Here is an 8743-nt window from a genome sequence, read left to right as displayed (position 1 = left end):
TCACATGAAACTTGTGACCTTTCACCTTCCTTTTCTCTTAATTTCCATTATTTTCATAAATAAATGAGCCAAAATTCCATTTTTCCTTTCCAAATCCTTAGTCATTGCCTTTGCCAATTTCCTTAAACATAATAATTGAATGAACACCCACTAGGATGTTTTCCCCACCATTCAGCTTGGAATATGTGTCCCATCAACCGTGGTCTTATATATTTTTACTTGGATTTTTTACCGAGATTGTTACAGAACCCTCCCCCTTGGGAGAACAGCATCCTCGGTGTTCAATGACACCTATAACCAACCAGACCGCTGAAAAAAAAAAAAGCATACTTCCTATGGAGCTTTATAACATAGCTCATTGCATTATTTACAATGGGATCCTTCTGAAAACATGACAGACATACCATTTATTGGAGCTTTATAACACAACTCATTATGGTATTTACAATCCACATATACCTATACATCTTTGCTTCAACTAGCAAATAACCATAATGTCTATGGATCTTTATATATCCAGCTCAATATAGTATTTACAATAATATACACATTTTCTCAACCAACAAATAAAAAGGATACGATGCCTGCATCTGTAACAAGGGAATCCACAGGCTCACACCTCCACCCTCAAAGTAATACCAGGATTCACCTCCTTCCCAAGAAGTTCAAAATCTAATACAAAGTCAACTCTGCATCCAATGTCCAATGTTATAATCTAGCGCCATTTGTCCTCTCAGTAAACAATTATCGGTTCATTGTTCCAGGTCACACTCCCAATATGCATTTGATTCCATCTAGCAATGCTAATGACCAAAATAAATCCATCCTCAACCTTCCCTTCTCTGCTACATAGTCCCTTGGGAAATCCAGTCACTCCCTTCCATTCAGTCACACACCTTTCAAGTTCCATTGGCATCCCCATCCCGAGCAATCCATCCCTTGGTAAAGCGTCCTCGCATCGGAAGATACAAAAACCAAGTCATATCATTTCCTCAAACCATCATATCGGTCATAGCATGCTCACGGAAATCAATGGACACTATTGGGTGCCAATGTCCCACAATGGACCTGCTCCTGAATACTTTACTAGCATACTGTTGCATTTTCCAATTCCTTTTGCTGTTACAATTTCTTGCAGTCAATTTCAACCACCCAACCGGCCATGTTCATGCATTCCTATACCAAGAAAATAATTTCCATTAGATTTAAAAAAAATGAAGTGACTTCAAATCATACCTCATTGGTGTCCTATCAATAAGGTATACTTGCAATTTTGTTCGCTTCCAGTCACAACATGTTAAACTAACATCTTTGACCAAATCATCATGTATAAACATATCACATCATGTTAGCTCAAAACACAACCAACATAGATCCAAAATTATAAATCACATGTAACCATTATAAACCAGAATCATAGATCATAATCATAAATCACATGCATAATAAAACTGAAATAAAATATTGATACATATTCTTTAATCAATCCTTAGCTTCTACCTTTGTCTTCATTTTGTACGCATACCAGATTGGTTGCCACACTCGACAAACACCCAGTGCCTTCTCATCAACCATGTGCACATACACATAGTGTGCATCACCCATATACAACCACGAACGACATACAACACATGCAATACATGCACCTACACCTACACCCAGTGCAACACAACACATACATACACCTACACCTAGTGTACAACACAATACATACATCTATACCCAATGTACAACACCACACAATACATGTACCTACACACGATGTACAACACCACACAATACATGTACCTACACCCGATGTACAACAAAATACAATACATGTACTACATAAATACAATACAACGAGTACACATGTCACAATACCACAACTACACAATGCACATACATAGTACCACATGTGCGCAACACAACATGTATGATATGCACTAGTACCACATGTACAACATGTACACAGTACCACCTATACATAGCACCACCTACACACCATGTGCACAGCATCACATGTATATGGCACCACCTGCACAATGTGTACACAATGCCACATGTACACCGCACCACATGTACAACGTGTACACAATACCACATGTACAGAGTACCATATGCATAACATGCATGCGACACCACATGTACACAATGCCACATGCATGATATGTAAATAATACCACATGCACACAGCGCTATTTGTACAACATGTACACAGAACATAGTTACCGATTAAACAAGAAAGTGAACTGGTACCCACTTTTTTGAGGTAGCAAAAAATAACCCGATTTTGAAAAGTGGTGATACCAGAATACACATTTTTTTTAGCATATTTTTGACACTTTAAATTTTCTTATGTATCAAGTATGAATATTTTTTTTTCGATGTTAGTGATTTTCATGTTGATTTTGAAAAGTGTTGATGTAGCATCAACACAATTTTTTAAATGTTAGTGATTTTCACGCTGATTTTGAAAAGTGTTGATGAAACATCAACACATTTTTTTAAAGGGCCTATTTTTGACACTTTAAATTTTCTAATGAATTAAGTGGGGATAAATTTTTTAAAATGTTGGTGATTTTCGTGTTAGTAATAAAACATAAAAAAAAAATTAATAACAAAAACATGACAAAAAGAAATCAAATATATATATATATATATATATATATATATATATAAACATAAAAATATATAAAATAAATTAAAAAAACATAACAAAAATAAAAATAAAAACATGACAAAAAAAATAAAAAAACATAAAACATTTTAGTAATAAAACATAAAATATAAATATAAAAAACATGACAAAAACAAACCAAATACAAAAAATATATAAAAAAGGAAAAGGAAAAAAAAAACAAAAACCCTAATAAAAAAAAAAAAAAAAAAATCCAGAATTAAATCGTAAAAATAAAAAATTGAATAAAAAATTAATGAAAAAAACACAAAAAATAAATTAAAAATATAAAATAAATTGAATTTAAAAAAACAATATATAATTTAAAGAAAAACTAATTGATCCACAAAAAAATAAAAATAAATAAATAAATTAAAAACATATTTTTAAGTTAAAAAAAAAAACAATTAAAAAAAAAACTTAAAATAATTACCAAATAAAATTAAATTAAAAAATAAAATAAAAAAATAAAATAAAAATTATTAAGAAAATAAATAAATAAATAAATTAATTAATTAATTTAAATAAACAAAATTAAAAATAAAAAACAAAATAAAATAGAAATTTAAGATTTTTTTTAATTAAAATTATAAAAATAAATAAATAACATTAAAATAAATAAATAAATAACAGAAAATAAATAAATAAATAAAAATTCAAAGCAATTAAAAAATAAAAACAATTTTAAAAAAAGCAATTTAAAAATAAACAATTTACAAAAAAAAAAAAAAAAAAACAATTTAAAAAAAAACATTTACAAAAAAACAATTAAAAATAAATAAATAAAACCAATTATTTTTTTTTTAAACACAATTTAAAAAATAAAAACAATTAAAAAAACCAATTAAAAATAATAATAATAATAATTAAATAAAAAACAAATAATTAAATTAAAAAAAATAAAACAATATAAAAAAAATAAAAAAAAACAATTAAAAAACACATTAAAAAAAAATGTCCCCCCCGCCGTTCCAAACCCTCCCCTCTACCCTCCCTCACCCAGCCCACACCACACCTCCCACGCTCACCTCCCTTCCTCCTCCCTCTGCTCCCCTCTCCCCTCCCACACCTGGTCCCCACCTCACCCCCAGCTCGCACCCAATCCTCCACCCTCACCCTCCTCCCTCCGCTCCCCTCTCCTGTCACCCACCCAGCCCCCACCTCACTCATCACCCTCACCCCTCTCCCTCCTCCCTTCGATCCCCCCCCACTTCCCCACCTAATTCGCAGCCCACCCCCAGCCCTCACCCCCTTACCCCCCTCCCCTTCCCGCTCAAGCCCCCAGCGCTTGGGCGGGTGAGGGAGGGTTGTGTGCAGCTTCCCTCGGGCCCCCAGCCAACAGAGAAGAGGCCATAGGCCGATTCCTGAAAACGGCCTGTGGCTCTTAGCCGCTGGCTGGGTGCCTGAGCATAGGGGAGGGGGGTAAGGTGGGAGGAGGAGGGGGGATGAGGGCAAGGGATGGGGTGTGGGCCGAGTGGGGGAGGGGAGAGGGGAGCAGAGGGAGGGGGGCATTGTTGTATTTCGTAATTGTTTTTTTCTTTATTAATTTTTTTAATTGTTTTTTTTATTAATTTATCTTTTTAATTGTTTTTTTTTTTTATTTATTTTTTTAATTGTTTATTTTTTATATTTTTCTTAGTTGCTTTTTTATATATATTTTTATATTGTTTTTATTTTATTTTATTTTTTAAATTGTTTCTTTTTAATTGTTTTATTTTTTATTTATTTTTAATGGTTTATTTTTATTTTTATTTTTTAAATTTAAATTTAAATTTTTTTAATTTAAATTTAATTTAATTTATATATATATATATATATATATATATATAATTTTTAAATTTAAATATTTTTTATTTTAAGTTTTAAATTTAAATTTTTTTATTTTTATTTTTTATAATTTAAATTTTAAAATATAATTTCAAAACAAAAAAAATAAATATTGTTATTTTTTATTTTTTTAACTTTAATATTAATTCTTTTTAATTTTAATTTAATTTTGTTTTATTTTTTGATAATTATTTAACATTTTTTTAAATGATATTTTTATTTTTTATTTTTTTTTAAACTGGAAAATGGTTTTTTTTTTTTGGTTTATTTTTTATATTTTTTATTTATTTTTTGTTTATTTTGTTTATTTAAATTTTTCATTTTTACAAGTTAATTTTGATTTTTTTATGGATTTTTATTTTATTTTTTTATATATTTTATGAAATTTAATTTATTTTTTGTCATGAATTGTCCCCTTGCTACCCCTCGCCAGTTGGGCCTCGAGGTCGCCGAGGAATTTTTTTTTAAGTTTTTAATTTTTTTAATGTTGTATTTTATTTTTGTAATTTTTATTTTTGTAATTTTTAATTTTTATTTTTTTATTTGGTTTTTATTTTATTTTACTCTTTTTTTTCTTTTTTCTTTTTTAAATTTTACATGGTATGGTTTTTTTTTTTTACATTTTATAGTTTTATATATATATGGTCATGTTTTTTAATGTTTTATTACTTTTATTTAAAAAAAAAAATCAATATTTGAATTTTCGTATTCATATATATATGTTGTAGGGTATTTGTCGATGCTTGTCTAGCAACCCGATCCCATTATGTGCAATTTGATATTTGATTTTAAATTTTTCGTTATAATCAATCAAGTCTTCCCCACAATGTGTTAATTTCATGGTTGGTCTTTAAGTTTTTATTACAAAGGGTTGAGCTCACCTACACTGTGTGTTAATTTGATAGTTGATTTTTAAATTTTTTGCATAATGTATCAAGTTGTCTTAGGCTAAGATTTCAAAATCGTTATACATTTAGCATTTAAAAAAATTACTCTTGGTGTAATAACTCTTTCATTGAGGTGTTCATTTTTAAAGGTTTTTTAGTCATAAATTTTTTCCATAATGCCATGCTTAAAATATTTTGAAAATTTAAGATTGTTTTGTAGTCATAATCAATGGTTTTAATTCCATTGTTGAAAAATTGTCAAGATTTTTAATGTTTTTCTAAGTCGTGATATTTTATCTTTAATGTTATGGCTGAAAACAATTATAAATATTTTTTCTTAGCACCATGCTTGAAAATTGTTGGAATTTTAAGGTTTTTCAAAGAAGTGATATTTTAAATTTAATGTCATGCTTAAAAATCGTAATTTTAAGGGTTTTCAAAGATGTGATATTTTATAGTTAATGTCATGCTTGAAAATCATTAGAAATTTAAAATTTTTCAGAGTCATGATATTTTGTTTTTAACGTCATTACTAAAAAGTGTTGAAAATGTACCCTGAAAAATAATAATAATAATGTTATTCCAACATCAACACTCTTCGATTTCAAGGTGTTTTTTTGCACCAAACAAAATGGTTTTTTTTGTTTTTTATTGTTATTTTTAAAAAATATTGAAAATTTACTGTGAAAAAAAAAAAAAAAACTTTATTCCAGCATCAACACTTTTCGATTTCAAGGTGTTTTTCATGGTTTTTTGGGATTTTTGAGCTTGAGTGCTCATTTTGAGGTAATAGTTCCCATTTGATCGGTAACTATGTTACAGCACCACATGCACACAACACCATTTGTACAATCATGCACACAACACCATATGGAATAGCACCACATGTACAACATGCACAGAACACCATATGTACATAGCACCACATTTACAACATGCACAGAACACCATATGTACAAATGTACATAGCATCACCTGTACATAGCATTGCATGTTCAACATGCACACAATGTCACATATCCATCATGCGCACAGTATGATATGTACAAAACACCGCATATCCAACATGTACATGACACCTTCCATACCCAACTCTGCATATGCAGTATTCACACAACATTATCTATAGCACCTTGTACATAACATTGCATAAACAACATGTACACACACACACACACACAATATATATATATATATATATATATATATATATATATATATATATATATACACACACAGCACCACATGTGCACAACATCACAGATGAAACATGTACAACATGTACAACATATGCACAATAATAGTACCACACATCCAAAACCACACTGTCTCTACCAAGCAACCTTGCTTCTAGTGTTTTATCCATGCTTGTCCCATCATGCCGCAGATCACATTGTTTTCATTTCACTGATATATGCCTCGATATAGCCTGTCCATAACATAGACATAATATAATCACATAATATTAACTCATAACCACATGATACTAACCTCATAGATTTGTCATGGCTACTCTTCCCACTTGATTCCCATAAGACAAGGAACCTTGTCATGACATTCACCTACATAAGAGTTGGGATAGGATCCCTAGGGTCAATTTTTTGGGTTACTTAACCCAAGTTTTGTATAAATTTTTGTAAAAGATGTAAAGTCTCCATGAAATGTGGATGCGGAGCGCGCAAATAGATAGGATTCAAAGGGGTCTTAGCCCCTTGTTTGGATAAGTAAATAGGTTGGTTTTGAGACTCACCCATGGTCCGTGGACCATGGTATTGTATTGAGAATGCTATAAATATTTGAGTCATAGTGAGTCTAGAAGAGGTAACTAAGTAAGCTAAGGACATATAGAGACTGTTTTGGGCGAGTGCTAAGGCAAGAAGGCTCTGCTTCCTGTACTTAGGCAAGAAGGGGAAGGCTCATGCAGTTGAGTGCATAGGAAGCCTTGGTAAGTCCACAGTTGAGTGCGTAGACCCCTACAGCTGAGTGCGCATGGTAGAAGAGTCTATAATATAAACATTGAAGATCAATAAAGACTAATTTTGAAGAATTATTGTGCATTTCTGTTGATTCTGTTTATGTTATATTATGTCGCTCAATGATATGTTTTCAAGAAATAATGTATGAATATTGCACGAAACTATTGAATCTATCTTATTTCTGCATGCTTTAAGTAATTATTTGTGTTCACAAAGTTAAGGGTTGATTCTGCTATGTTTTCTAATGAATTGGATAGATCTGCACGAAATCAGATCTAGGGTTATTTATTGATGCGCGAAAGTAGGTAATTTGTCTGTTTAAGTTCTGCAAAGATTTATCGCAGACCTTCGCGAAGGTCTTGAAGATGGTTTAACTAAGTTATAGTAACAAGCCCTAGAAGGATACCGGTCTGCGCGAAGGAAAATCTGAGCTATAGGAGCCTAAGAACCACTTATCACATATCCCTGGATGCAGAAACCTGGTTCTAGCATCCCCCAATACTATTTCAAGTGAGACTGTAGCCTATGCTACGCAGGTTGTTGCCGAAAGGGCTAGTAGTTAGGGTTCTTTTGGTTGGCACGAACAACTTTGAACCTGGGTCAGGCCCCCTTAAGCCAACAAATGGTTCCGTTGTGGGGACCAGGATCTATCTGAGAAATGTTTGATAAATGGTTTCCTACAAAGAAAGAGCTTGATAAGTGGATTGATCGAAAATTGCATGCATTTACGGCTCAGGAGAACAAAAGCCCTAAATTATCCGAGCAATGGTTGCAAATATTTTTGTACATGGATGAGACCGACGCTTTTTTCTTCTTCTTCCTTGAAGAACTATATGAGTGTTTGTCTAAATTAACTGATAGTTAAGGGACGTGGAGGATCGAAGGCCCTATAGTGTGGACTCCTAAACTGATACGACGTCTGGAAGCATCACAAAGAAATATCACGTGGGTTTTGGACCATTAGATTGATCACACATTGGGAATCTTTGCGCCTTATTTCACGATTGATAGGAACATTAGCTATAATGAAGCACAACAGAGAATTTTTAAAGGACCACGAGGTAAGTATTTGAACTCACTGAAGACTTGGATTAAAATGTTGTTATGTGAAAAGAGGGTTATGCATTTACCTTGATGTTTGGGGCTACGTGAAGTGGGAGATTCTTTAGAAGAAACGGAGGATCTAGCCCAGAATATAGTTCGCTTATTGAACCCCCTTTAAATGACGACGAAGGGACAGTGTTGACTACGCCACCAAGTGCGGTTTAGTTAATTACACAGGGTATTCGGAGGATACCTCATCCATCAACTCCACCTCCACCTCCACCTTCGCCTCATACACCTATGCCTTCACCACCTCCACCTCCAACCCCACCGTTCAAGCGGTGTGCTAA

This window comes from Pinus tabuliformis, chromosome 8, assembly GCF_031772625.1.
Source record: "Pinus tabuliformis cultivar Carrire ecotype Pingquan chromosome 8, CPIR1, whole genome shotgun sequence".
Classification (NCBI taxonomy): Eukaryota; Viridiplantae; Streptophyta; class Pinopsida; order Pinales; family Pinaceae; genus Pinus; species Pinus tabuliformis.
This window is presented reverse-complemented; position numbering follows the sequence as displayed.